This window comes from Thalassophryne amazonica, chromosome 18 (assembly GCF_902500255.1).
Source record: "Thalassophryne amazonica chromosome 18, fThaAma1.1, whole genome shotgun sequence".
NCBI classification, from domain to species: domain Eukaryota; kingdom Metazoa; phylum Chordata; class Actinopteri; order Batrachoidiformes; family Batrachoididae; genus Thalassophryne; species Thalassophryne amazonica.
Genome location: NC_047120.1, coordinates 47,626,197 through 47,641,097, shown reverse-complemented (window position 1 = coordinate 47,641,097; position 14,901 = coordinate 47,626,197). Strand labels below are relative to the sequence as shown.

Genomic DNA, 14,901 nt, shown 5'->3' with positions numbered 1-14,901 from the left:
TATCAGCTCATCCACTCTGCAACATCTTACAGGCATGGGCCCGATCCAATCCCGGATTGGTATCGGGTTCAAATACCGACGTAATTCATGTATCGGAAAATACCGATCCAACTCACGACATTTTCCAAGAAGAGCCACTGTGAATCCTCTCAACTGCTTTTCTGAAGCCGGGCTGTTTGAGAGAGATCTCTTCTACAATGTTCTAGCTGTGGTTAGCGGTAAATTTCTGCTCAGTTCTCAGGTTCAAATTGTCTGTTTTTCGCGCATGGATTTTCTGAAAAATGAACTGAATTATTACTGAAAATGTGTGCTATAAAGTTAGCCGCTTCACTGGCATGAGGCTGTAAAATGCCAGCTCAGCGTGCAACCGAGGAGGACAGCGAACAGAGATTCCGTCCGCTGAAAGGGAAAAAGACTGCATTAAAATCCTGTGCGTGAGCGTCGATGATGATACAATTATTTTACAGTTGAAAGGCTTCGTGTTTCCAAAAAGTTTGAAGTTTGCGCAGCACGAAAACCGCTGTTTTCGAGAGGAAGAAAAAAGAAAGAGAGGGAGAGAGAAAGTGAGCGAGAGAGAACGAGAGACAGACAGAGAGTGCTGTCTTTTCTCTTTAAGTCTATAAAATAAGGCTATAAATGTTTATAAAAAACAAAAGTACTTAATTCTTTTACCAAAACATCAAATCTAGGCTTTTATCTTAGATGGACCTTCTGGCAAATTGTAGCTCAACTTTCAGGCCTCCTTTTTAAAGTAGACCTGCACTGAAATAAATGTGGTCAGATTTCAGAAAGAAATAGCTGATATGTATTTATAAGACCCTTATGAATGCAGTAAAGTAAATCTGCAAGCCCAAATTTGTAATTCAGTGGAGAAATCTTCATTTAAAAATGACAAATTTCCAGCTAAAATTTGGCCCTCCGCGAAAACTGTTTGTACATCCAGGACATTGCCGTGACGTGAGGGAGAAGACGGAGCGCTAGCGCCTTCAGTCCGATCCCGCATTGAAATTGATTTTATCTGTTAGTAATGTTACTGTTATACACATCCTGGTTTCAACATCCAAAAGTAAGCTGCAATGAATGTGAGATACAGCTCTGCATGCTCAGATCAGCGCCGACATCGACAGCGGCCGACCCTTACGCCTTGCTCTCACTGCCTCCAATGCGCTTACTGAGTCTGTGAGCTCAGTAAACGCCACAGCGGGCCAGTCACACCGCCCCCGTGTCTGCTGTGCAGAGCTGCGGCCAACTCTGGCACCACCTCCCTGTCTACTGAATGGAGGTGCAGCCAACTATGCTCGCTGTTGTGATGCAGAGCGCTCCGGCCGCCCGCGGAAAAATCTGCAGAGCCGCACGGTCTCAGTAATTGCAGCTGCAGAGCTCTGTGGCCACTGAGAGAGGTTTGTATCTTTTTAATGACTTGGATTCTTTGCGGGTCCCACATCCGTACCCCCCAACGGTAACACCGGAGGCTAAAGACAGCAGATTTTCAATGGGACACCACTCAATCAAATGGGCGTATGAAAAAGTCCCCAAAAATAAATTTCAAGCAAAAATAAAAGAAATGTATACTCACCAAACGTACCGCAAGACAATATGAAGTTTTTAAAAAAGTCGATCCTTCCGTATAAGACAATAAAAAGGTGCTTTTTTAAGAGATGCAAACTGACGTAAATCCACAAATTACAGTTGGCGCGCGCAATGCATGCTGGGATAGTGTCTTCTCTCTGACGTCTCGGCAGCGTCCTGGATGTGCTGACAGTTTTGCGGAGGGCTAAATTTTAGCTGTAAATTTGTCATTTTTAAATGAAGATTTCTCCGTTGAATGACAGATCTAGGCTTGCACATTTACTTTGCTACATTCAGAAGGATCTTATGTGTAAATATAAGTAATTTTTTGGTCCAAAGATCTGACTATTTATTTAAATGCAGGTCTACTTTAAATTCATATAAAATCAACAATAATGATAATAAAAATACTGAAGCAAACAGAGCTCTGGTATCGGATCGGAAATGTATCGGTATCGGCAGATATCCAAATTCAGATATTGGGATCGGATCGGAAGTGAAAAAATGTGGATCAGTGCATCCCTACAACATCTACCTATAGCGTAAGTATCAAGTGTCAACCAGTGAATGTTACAGAGTTACCACGTTCAGATGAGTGTCTATATACACACTCATACATAAAAACATGCATGAATGCACCCAGGAAGACAACTACAAGACTCCTGCACTTTTCTGATATTACTAACCCCTGTCCTGTGTCATTCGAGCAATGTTCTGAGTATATAGCAATGCAAGCAACTGCAAAGCATCAAAAATGTCACCAATAATGCAAATGACAAACTAAATCCTGAAAGACTGAATGTCATTTTGGGAGATTTCAGCCTCTTTGGCTGATAATGCCAGTCATCTCTGATGTGCGCTGCCAGAAATGAAGGGACCCAATTATTTGCTTTGTGCTGAAACACTTATCTAGTCAGCTGACAGGAGAAAAGATATGAGCTCAGGTAACAATCCAGGGTTAAGCAAAGCGTAGTTGATTGAGAGGGTGAGAAAAATGCCTTCGAATAAGAAACAAAATGCGCCAGCAAAGAAGAGCTGGTGAAAAGTTTGTAATTTGACTTCAATTACAGATTCCAGCATGATAAATGCCACTTGACTATAAAGTCAGAACCCCAAGAGAACACTGCTGCTTTGTCAGTTGTGTAGAAACTTTGAGGCCACTAAACTGCTTGACAAGTTTCAGCGTTGCCACTTGCTGCCAGACAGACACTTTAAGCGAGAAAATGCCACCACGATTTCAAGAAGACAAACATAGAGTGCTTTTACCTCAGTTTATGTCAAACAAATCTCAAACTAGGCTGCTAATGGATGCGAAACCATGACAACGCAGCAGCAATCAGTGCAAAGTAAGGCCATTTAAGTTTGTTTTGACGGCAGGATGTAAGTGGCAGATCTCTTGGGCACATACTATTTTATGAACAGAAAGAGCTGGTAAATGATTTTTGTGTCGTGACAATAAAAAAAGGGAGAGGAGGGGAAAAGGGCTGAAATAATCTGCCATGAAAGTAAAAATAAACATGTTTCACGTGGACTTTTGACAGTTGAATCAATATATGTGAAGAACTTGGCTGTCTGATGGCTGGAGCTGTTACGTAAATTGGATAGTAATTATGGCTGTCTTTACAACAAAAACAAGTCTCTGTTCAGTGTCAACAGTCTGAAGTTTGGCAAATAAAACTGAAGCCAGTGAAAAGTCTTTTCCCGTCTTACAGGCTTTCCCTTGGCATCAGTCAAGTTTGAATTACTTTGGGCTGATGTGCATGTAAACATAAATGTGGAAACCAGCTTGTGTCTTTACAATCAGTCTCACATTGCACATATATGCAATTACTACAATCTCACAGCAAGCTCACAAAATGATACCCTCCCTCTGTGAAATATCTTGAGATAAAATACCTGAATTAACAAGGTGGTTAACCTCTGCACTGAAAGGGCCAACATCTCCTCTTGAAGACGCTGGACAAGAATTATTTTCCTTCATGTACATCTTCATATGGTCTAATAAGCCTATGAAGTTTCACTGAAATCAACAAACCAGATTCAGAGGAGTTGAGCTTATGAAGTCAGTATCACACATCAGTTAAACAAGAAAGTCCACTGATCTCCATTTGAAGACGTCGGACTGGAATTATTGCTGTTACTTTATGGTATATTTTTGTGTTCAATTCAGTTTCATGGTTTTATGGGCTATTCTGCATCGTTGTGCACATAGTATGCTGTATATGTGTTGTGTACCCATTTCTGTAAGGTACATCTGAGTGTATCGCTTTTTAACTACAGCTCTAAACTGCATGATATGAATGCACCGTCTCTGCGCCAAACTGCACCTCATTTTCAGTCCAAAAAGCCCACATAAGCAGAAGTGATATTATGATGTAAAGGACCCGGTTGTCGATCATAAAAACGACACCTGCACCATGTACTGCTTTGTGCCTGGTAGAATACTCAGCCTCAAAGAGTCATTTTAAAATATGGTAGGAGTAGTGAGAGCCATAAGCCATATCTTGTTAATCTAGCGCTGCTGGTTGCAAATATGGACAAAATGTTTTTGGATAATAGTGACATCAATTCAGGATGTTTTGTTGACATCATGACGATTGTTATACAACATAATGACAAATGATTAGTGGTTCAACATAACACTTGAATCGCATCTATAGCCTAAATGATTATCTCAGTATCCTATTTCTAACATAATTTCATGATGTCTTTTTGACATCTTCACAGCATCATTCATACCATTTGATAAACAAAATGGTTTACTAATTGATACCAGCTTTACATCTCCTTTCTTGTCCTATTGGATGTTGCATTATCCTGGAATCTATATATTAAAAGCCAAGTTGCCTCTGTGTGCGTGTATGTGTGTGTATGGCTTTGATCACAGACAAAATGGGGAGAGCTGACATTTGTCGTTTGGTATGCTTATGTATTTTGGATCAATGATGAACACCACCAAAACTTTGATAAGACTAATATTTTTGGAGAAACTACAGATATTAGCTAACACCACAGAACAATGGACGTTGATAATTACATTCTGGACTCACACTCCATTCCAGCAGGGGGTGGTAATACCAGATTTTCGCTCACATCGGACAAAACGTCCCTTCGGACAGCAATGCATTTCCATTAAAAACCCCTCGCATATACTGTACAGCGCACTCTGGGTGTCCCCAGTAACAGAGGTATGAAATGAAGTTCAGCACTGACATGCATCGTTTCAAGTAAAGTAGGTACCATATTTCCTTGATTAAACATCCAGGCGTTTATTTTTTCAAATCGTGCTCAGACCCAGTGCCTAAACAAAGCAGGTGATTATTAACAAAATGCTGCTTGCTGCCTGCACTGTAATATGGTGGTGTTACGTTTGACAGCTAGAGTACAACTAGAGTACTGACAGGGACTAGAAGGAGAGAGCATATCTCACCCATATTGGCCTCTCTTCATTGGCTTCCTGTTAATTCTAGAATAGCATTTAAAATTCTTCTTCTTACTTATAAGGTTTTGAATAATCACGTCCCATCTTATCTTAGGGACCTCATAGTACCATATCACCCCAATAGAGCGCTTCGCTCTCAGACTGCAGGCTTACTTGTAGTTCCTAGGGTTTGTAAGAGTAGAATGGGAGGCAGAGCCTTCAACTTTCAGGCTCCTCTCCTCTGGAACCAGCTCCCAATTCGGATCAGGGAGACAGACACCCTCTCTACTTTTAAGATTAGGCTTAAAACTTTCCTTTTTGCTAAAGCTTATAGTTAGGGCTGGATCGGGTGACCCTGAACCATCCCACAGTTATGCTGCTATAGACTTAGACTGCTGGGGGGTTCCCATGATGCACTGAGTGTTTCTTTCTCTTTTTGCTCTGTATGCACCACTCTGCATTTAATCATTAGTGCTTGATCTCTGCTCCTCTCCATAGCATGTCTTTTTCCTGATTCTCTCCCTCAGCCCCAACCAGTCCCAGCAGAAGACTGCCCCTCCCTGAGCCTGGTTCTGCTGGAGGTTTCTTCCTGTTAAAAGGGAGTTTTTCCTTCCCACTGTCGCCAAGTGCTTGCTCACAGGGGGTCGTTTTGACCGTTGGGGTTTTCCCGTAATTAGTGTATGGCTTTGCCTTACAATATAAAGCGCCTTGGGGCAACTGTTTGTTGTGATTTGGCGCTATATAAATAAAATTGATTTGATTTGACACATATCTCGAAGTGTGACGAACCAAAGACAACTGCTTTAGATCAGAGCTCTCTGCGTGGCTGTGAACCCGCACACCTGCTAAATGATGAAGACTGCAAAGGCTGTCATTTGTCACTTTTCAATTTTTACTCCTTCCTCTCCCATCATATTTTAAAAGTTTTTGCAGTGTGCCTGCCGATAACATTTTGATTGTGGATCAAATATGTTTGGCAGAAAAGTCAGCAAATATGACCAAGTTTACAAGACAGAGTCAGAAAAAGACGCTCAAATGAGCTGCAGTGCATGGGGGGAAATTTTATGTACCATATCGTTGGTTTGGAGGTTGATAATTGTATAAATAATTGGAACATCTTGAGGGACAAGTTAATCCAGAAAAAGCCACTGTTCCTGCGGTAAATTGCACTAAGACACCCACTAACGTGACGGAGAACTTTAAAAGGGTCACGCGCATGTTGACGTTATTACGTGGCCACAGAGTTACAGATCTGGAGAAGCATAAATCAGGCTTTAGGATTTTAAGGCACCACTCCACAGCGAACTTAGAAAAAAGAGTGACTCGGCCAAATGTAATCTTAAGGCAGCAGTTTATTTTTTTTAGACAAAGTTTTAAACCCGTCATTAAATGAGGCAGGCCCCTACTCAAGGTCAGGCATTTAATCAAGGAAATATGTAAGCCTAATTGCTGCTGGGGATTCCCCATAGATTGGTTGGCGCCTTCTGACTGTAACTACAGTAATCCGTCACATACATATAAGAAATTTTCACTGTTTAATACATATAATGAATTTATATTATAATGACCAAAATTCGCTGGTCCACCTGAATCCATTATATGGAATTTTTATTGTAATAATAATAATAATAATAATACTGATAACAATAATAATAATAATAATAATAATAATAATAATAATAATAGTGTGCATATGATAAAAAGAACCTAAGGGAGGGAAACCTATGGGGAGGTGATGGTCTAGTGGTAAAACGTTGGGCTTCAGACCAAAGGAACCTCAGTTCAAAACCCAGCCAGACCAGAAAATCACTAAGGACCTTAATACCCCAGTTGCTCCCGGTGTGTAGTGAGCGACTTGCATGGCAGAAACCTGACATCAGTGTGTGTGTGTGTGTGTGTGTGTGTGTGTGTGTGTGTGTGTGTGTGTGTGTGTGTGTGTGTGTGTGTGTGTGTGTGTGTGTGTGTGTGTGAGAGAATGTGAGGCATAATTGTAAAGCGCTTTGAGCTTCTGATGCAGATGGCAAAGCACTATATGGAGTCCATTTACCATAAACAATGTATAAATACATTAAGATAGTAAATTAACTCACTCGCTCATCTTCAACCGCTTATCTGGGATCGGGTCACGGGGGCAACAGCTTCCAACAGAGATGCCCAGACTTTCCTTTCCCGGGAAACATTAACCACCTCTGCCTGGGGGATACCAAGGCGTTTCCAGGCCAGTGTGGAGATATAGTTTCTCCACCTAGTCCTGGGTCTAGTCCTGAGAACACCTCCCTAGGGAGCATCCTTACCAGATGCCCAAACATTAACGCGAAAGAGCAGCAGCTCAACTCCGAGCTCCCCACGGATGACCGAGCATCTCACCCTATCTCTAAGGAAGACAGAGTGAGATGCTCGGTAACATTAAAAAAATTACATAATTAACAGAAAATAAAAGGCCTGAGTGCTTCCTCTAAAAACTGCTGAGACCATTCCAACTCATTACAGAAACCTAGCACAATTTATTACCACCCGTGAAAAATGTCAGCTACCTATTTTATAAACACTACCATATCTGGAGCCCGTGGATCCCCACGAGCAACACACTAGTTTTTATTTATTTTCATAGAATACGTTCACAGGCAGAGACTGATTAGAAGATAACTACAGTTGACAAAGCCTGCCATACATTATATGAAAGAAGGGAAATGTTACAAGTAGAAGTCAACAAGTGCTCATTTGAAATTCAGTCTGAACTAAAGAGGGCCTGAAGGGATTGGCTTATCTGAAGCACCCTGACTTAACGGGAGTTAAAGTGTTTGTGAAACAGATGACCGAGTGTCTGGTTTGAGGATGACGCTACTGAATGCGGTGCGCCCGATCTAAACCGTGCGTCTCTATTGAAAGCAAATGTAGAAAAAGACATGGTAATTCAAGAGCCAGCCAAAGTGAGTGAAGGGGGGAGAAAAAGAGCCCGAACAACAACGAGGCAGAGAGGAAGAGAAAAATACAGAGAGTGCTGAGAGAATTTACAGGAAAATTCTCCGTCCTTCATGCCAAAAAGGACAAATTCAGCAAGACAAATACCCAAAGTGTACAGAAAGGTCTCTGGCTTGCCCAACGCTACGTGACACAAATTAATTTTGGACTGCACCCATCGGCCCAATAAATATGTTATTCACTTAAACGATGTGAGGTTTTTACGATATGACACCACTGTAGTTATAATTCATATATCACACAGCACAACAGCACCAACCTCAAGAACTACACTGACCTTCAGGCTGAGAAGCTGTTTCATTGAGTTTCCCACTGTGCTGTGAAAACATGGTTAACAGTCTCACCTCTGTGTTTCTGACATTTTACTCTGGGACATTATAATATAAACAGAAGGGGGAGAAAAGAAGTAGGTGTAGAAGAATTTTTAGGTCCTTATTTGAACTATGATGAACTATCAAGTGTCCTGATCTGAACTGTATGTCCTCTGGCTGAACTAGCAGGTGTTCAACCCAAAAAAAGGGGCTCTATCAGTCATTTGATCTGTCAGGTACTTTCCAAGTTGGCTGATATCCCAGCAGTAATGAGCCCGCAGGCTACGTGCAGGGGGCCTCAGGCCAGCTGCACCTGTGGCCGAAGGTCTTTTAAAAAAATCAGTTGTAAATCCTTCAAGTTTTAATGGGAGCGTTTGTCACATTGAAATAATGGCCTAACACCTGCTTAGGGTTCACTAGAGGACGCTTCCAATAGAAAACCATGTCTTGGGAATAAAATAAATAAAAAGGTCGAAGGAGGAGCGATGCCCGCGGGTCTCCAATAAATAGATGAGCGCGGTCGTCACATATTCAGTCTCTCTAGAGGACTCAGTTTGTATAAGCTCTGTGTCAAAGGCTTAAATAAACTTAAAAACTCTGTGCATTTTATCTTGCTTAAGGCTGAATTATTCCAAAGTGTTGTGTCCTTTTCTAGCAAATCACTTGCAATTAGTTTGTGTTATCTAAAAGAAGACATCCTGAGACGACCAAAAGAAGAACCACGACAGAACTTGGCGAGCCAGCCAGGAGGGTCCAGGGGCATTCCGGCAGCCTGGGACGGTCCAGCTCATCCCTCCAGACCGTAAATAACAGTGATCATGACTAAAAGGTAAGCAGAAACCTTTTATAACTTCTGCACGATCTGGAGGAGTGAGTCGGGATTTCCGCCCAAGTTGACAGGTAATATTTTTAATTGCCTCTTACCCAAAAGAACCTGGACTAAGAAAATTGACAAGAGACTAAAAAAAGATAAGATTGAAAATTATCAGGCCTTGTAGATAAAATGTTCAGAAGGTGTGTGTGTTCCCGGGAAAAAGAATGTCTGTGTGAGTGAAAGGTCAGGAATGTTCATGAACTCTGGTGCGGAAAAGAGTGCATGGAGAACTAACCTGGATGCTTGGGGAATAATTGGTGTTGAAATTCGTTACTAACGTGCCAGCTGATAACATGCGCTGTAGGGGTTAATTTAGGGGAGTATACTGACAAATAGGTACAAGGTAATACAAGGTTATTTAAAGAAAAAGGAGACTGAAGTGAAATAAGTGAGAAAAAGAGTTTAACAGAGAATACGTGCAGAGGAAGCACAAGATAAGCGCCTGAGGGGGCGCAGTAGAAATACCATACGTGATAAAGAGATTTAAAGAGAAAAGTGCAAAGTAGCACAGCTGACAGTAAGTAAACAGAGCTCAATAAAGGACGTCAATTTTTAAGAAAAGAGAAAAACTATAAAAAAATAAAATAAAATAAAATAAATAGAGAGTTAGTGCAGAATACATGAGAATTAATGAAGCAGAAAATAGTGCAGTAAGGCACCAAGGATACGCACGCGAGGCGCGGTAAGGCGTAGAAATAAATGAAATATTGTATGCTCAGAGAGGAGCTTGTTAAAAATAATATATTAAGCACAGGATACACACGCGAGGCACGGTAAGGCGTAGAAGTAAATGAAATATTGTACGCTCAAAGAGGAGTTTGTTAAAAAATAATATATGAGTTGCTGGCAGCGCCGGAGAAGCTGTCTAACGTGAAGAAGAGATACATACTTAAACAGAACACATTGATGTTAAGTGATTAAAAAAGGGAGTTGTTTAAAGCCACGGAGTAAAAAGTGGCAGAAGTCTAGATAGAGATATATAGAAATTTGTTTTTAATAATTTTTGTGTATAAAGCTTTTGAAGGTTGATGTGTGGGAGAGCGGAGAGTAAACGGGGAGTTACAGGCAAAGCTGTGAGGGCTTGCAGGCTGGCTGACATACAAGATTAATGTGAAGAGTAGGGGGCTGGAGGAGACGTTTAGACCCAATAGAAGGACTTGGGAGGTGCATGACAGGCAAAGAGGAAAAGTGAGAAACAGAGACAGTGGGGAAAAAAGACAGGAGAAGAGACTGCTATGTAAATACAGAGAAGGTAGATATTATTTCAAAGAGAGAAAACTAATAAACAAACATAGCAGAAAAAGACAAGAGAAGCGGAAAGTAAGAAATTAGAAGGAAAATAGAAAGTCGGGAGCAAAGACATTAGGAAGTGTTAGGGTTGTAAGAGGAGTAAAGAAATAAAGTTGGTTATAAATCAAAAGAGTTAAAGCTTAGATTATAGTGAAAAAGCTGACAGACTGATCAATGCTTGGGACAGTCATTGATGGGAGACTTAAGTGATGATGAAATTGTTAAAGATTTTGTATATATGTTATCACTGTTAAACATTTGTACATTTGCCTTTTTTCTCATGAGAACGGTGTTGTGCTGTTTTGCACTTCACCCTGAGAATGTACGTGTTATTCAACCTTGTTTTAGCTTTGTCTTCTTTCTCATGAGAACGGTGTTGTGCTGTTTTGCACCTGTCTTAACGCAATCCTGAGAATTCAATGTTGTTTTAGCACTCTGGGGTCAATCTGAGCTGGGAATGAAGGGCTGGATGTACTTATTATTATAATATAACTTTGTTTTCGCAGCCTCTAACGACTGGGAGTAAGAGAACGTTTTGACTGTTGTGATGTGGTGCTTAGTGTGAAGGAGTGTGAAGGACAGGACACTTCAGGCAGATGCAGAACAGCTGATAACTGCAACAGACGAACGAGATGTGCTGACCTGTGTAAAAGAAAGTGTTCTTCCTTACAGCTGCACTTATTGACGTATGCGTTTATGTTACGGGAAGAAACTTGTCTTGCGTCACCACCCCCACCCTTAGGACAAGTTTTTTGTTTATGAGATGAGGGCGTCTCTTAATAAAAAGAGCGGAAAAGCAGGCCAGACTTTAGTGTAGCCTTGGTGTACAGCCTGACTGCACTCCGCGCGTAAAATTAGACTTTCTGTCTCACTGGTGTTTCTTGACTCTGATTGTCTTGTTAAAGGTTTTAAAAATGTTTGGAGGAGAAAATACCCAACATTGACTGGGGGCTCGTCCGGGATCTCAACAATACTCCCAGAACATTACTTGACTGACGGAGACATCGAAACCCAGGGAATCAGGACACATTTTTGGCTGGAAAGGACCTATTTTGACAGGGTAGGAGCAGAACATTGGCAGGACGAACAAGAGATCAATCAGAAATTATGGCAGATTACTAAGGTAATCAATCTGAAGCAAAAGAAAGAACAATTCCCTCTAATTAATTGGGAGCTGCCGATAAGACGTCTGTGGCATCAGGGTTTAACCCCGTGGCTGGAGCTGCTTTGTGCTGATCCTAATAAAGAAATTAGCATACCATTAAATCATTTAATAACACTACCAACCGATCCAGGTGAAGAACTGTTTCCTAGGTTGACTCTGACTGTGGTCCCAAGGAAGGTTCGGTGGGAAACAGGTAAATTTTCATATTTAGTTAAAGAAAAAGAAGACGGGCATAACAGTTGGAAATTTAATCCTTTTAAGGGTTTAAAATACAAAACAGGTGTTACAGCCGGCAAGTTATTGGTCTGGATCAGGACAGCCCCTGAGGGACTACCAGAGCACCATAGAAACATCTCACATAGCGTTTGTCAGGGTTACATGGGTAACTCTCAAGGTCAAGGTCGGGAAAGTACCCCGCTAGACTTAGTACTAAGAAAATATCCAGGAAAACGCACTAAGGCCAACCAATGTATGAGAAAGTGGCACAAAAGGTCACATGGGGGCAGGCAATGGCCTTTGGAGGGATCATTTGATCCGGTGATGTGTGAAGCAGTTGCGGTAGAAATACAGAAAAAAGAAATTAAAGATCAGCAGAAGAACGTGAATAACAACAAAAAACGCACTGAAGAAAAAGAAGTTTTGGCCTTGTTCAAGCAGGAAGCACAGAGGCTACAGCAGAAAAGAGAAAAAATGACGGAGGAAAGATCCAAAGAGACTAAAGCCAGTGCACTGAGCTGGGAAGCAGAGCCACGCCCATATAAACATCATGATATGGGAAAGACAGCTGGACAGTTTGTATTAGGCACTCATGAAGAGGACCAAGGCATGGATGTGGAGGGCAAATTCACACTGACACTAAAAGCTCGAGAGCCACAAGGAGACAGGTCCTCGATCTGTCAAATGGATCATACAAGGTCTCCAAGTCCAAAAGTAAGTGGATTCCCATCACGACCAGTAGGGGGAGCCACATATAACAGTAACACTGAAGTAGACGAAGATAGAGAGAAAGACCTGAAGTCTCCACCTGCGCCCCGAGGTCCACTGAAAACCATCCCCTCCCACCATAAGTCAGCCGACTGGACCTTCTCAGGCTACAGAGGCTCCAAAGAGTGGCACAAGAGCTTCTGTGACACACTGGATCTAGCCAGAAAAGATAATGAAGAACTAACTGAGCAACTTCGGCTAGCGGAGGAAAGAATACAAAGACATAGGGACGCCGAGGAAAGAAGAATATTACAACAATCGACGCCCAATCGAGGGAATCACATTATAGAGCCGCCCACCCGGAAGATTTCTGGTGAGGTCATCATTGAGAGTGCAAAAGAAGCCCGACTCAGGCAAAGACAACAATGTGTAGCAAAAAACATAACGGCTTTAGAACAGGATATAACCAACTGGATGGACCGCCTGGAACCAGTCAGTCGCACTCGATCTGGAAGACAATATGGAGCCCCCACAGAAGAAGAGGAGGACGAAGACCTCATATGCCCATTGGTGGTCAGAAATGGTCATCATGTGTATACCCCATGGAGCTGGACAGAAATGGTGGAGCTGGCCAACAGGCTGCCAGACATCACCCAAGGAGCTGGGAGATGGATAACTGCCTTAGAAGAAGGCACTGCAGGGGTAACCTTGTCTTTAGGTGACATAAAAGCCTTGCTAATGCATGTAATGGGAAAACACGACACTGAAGAATTAGCAGGAAAGGTTGGACTAACACAGATGATGGGCACTAATCAACATGATGAAGTCCCCTTTAATCACTATAGAAACTCCATGTGGGAAGGACTGTGAAGAAAGTACCCTGAGGTCTTGGATCCCTCTAAATTGGATGATGAGGAGTGGACACCTGAAGAGTGCCAAAAGAAGTTCCTGCACCGATTCCAGAAGAGATGGGCGGAGGAAACAGGAAATGCATGGAACCATTCTCCAGCAACTGAAATCCTGTTAAAAATAACTGTAAAAAAGGCTCTACCAGATGAGGTTCAGAAAGCCCTAGATGGAGTCGTGGGACTATCAAAAATGAATTGGGCTTTATACTCTGAGCATATTTGTCACCATCTTGAAATCTACAAGAAACAAAAACAAAAAGAAGAAGATGCAGCAAAATCCCTGACGAAAAAATTGGTGCAGATGCAGTTGGGAGAACTAACCAAAGGCAAGAAAGAAAAAACAAAGACCCAAGCAGCAATGATGACCCCAGTTCCTTCTGAGCCGGCAAGCACGGGCCTTACGGCAAACACTGCTGCCACCATACAGGCACCTGTGGTAACAGCCACACAGAGCCCCCAAGGAGCAGCAGGAAGCACTCCTACAGGAGAAGTCTCAGCACCAGTGGAGCATCACTATCACTACCATAGCACTGGCACACCCGGAAATGGACCCACCTACAGTCATGGGTGGAGAGGAGAGTCACGGAACTTTCAAGGTCAAAGAGGAGGGTGGCGAAGAGGATCTCGCCAACCTTCATTTAGAAGCAGATTCCAGAACTCAGCTCCCAGGAACAGTCAAGCGGGACCGCCTATGGGACCAACACCCCCAATAGGGGATCAACCCTCTAATGAGTGTTGGAGCTGTGGACAACCTGGACATCGAATGAGAAATTGTCCAGCCCGACCTTGGGTTGGACCCTCTGCCTATTGGCAATAGGGGGGCCTAGAGAAGACAGAGGGGGAAACGGTGGCATTGGCTATTTCTATGATACCTAAGGAAGAGCCAACCATCACCATTAATATACAAAACAGAGATTTCCCTTTCATGGTGGATACAGGGGCAACATACTCTTGCATAGGGAAAATGGGCACTCATCTCCCCCTCTCTGGGTCTGTAATTAAGACCATCGGCTTCTCTGGGAAAACTCAAATAATACCTTTTACACGCCCACTTCCTGTAACGATTGCAGGAAAACAATTGAAGCACCCCTGCTATACTCACAAAATACACCTGTGAATTTGCTGGGAAGAGACATTTTATGTAAGCTACAAACCCAGATAGTGTGTACCCATCAAGGACTGCAAATACACTTTCCTGACGAAGCACTCACCAACATTATGGTGCTTATGGACATGGAAAACAAGGTCCGACCTGTGCAACCCATGGTATACTGGCTGAAGTTACAACCAGAAAATTCAAATCTCCAACTGGAATGGGAAAAATGGAAGCCCTGGGCAGAACAACACTATGCAGCAGTATATACACCTAGTTTACCTTCACATGTCACCCTGATGTTTGATGCCAAACAAGAACAGACTGACTATGCATGCTGCTGGGATGCATTGGTGAATCAACG

The 14,901-nt window shown here is 42.3% G+C and overlaps 1 protein-coding gene across 2 annotated transcripts in view; it reads right to left on the bottom strand.

Annotated features, from left to right (window-relative positions):
- Positions 1-14,901, bottom strand: part of atrnl1b (attractin-like 1b) — a 157,187-nt gene that overhangs the window by 80,684 nt on the left and 61,602 nt on the right. The window lies entirely within an intron of this gene.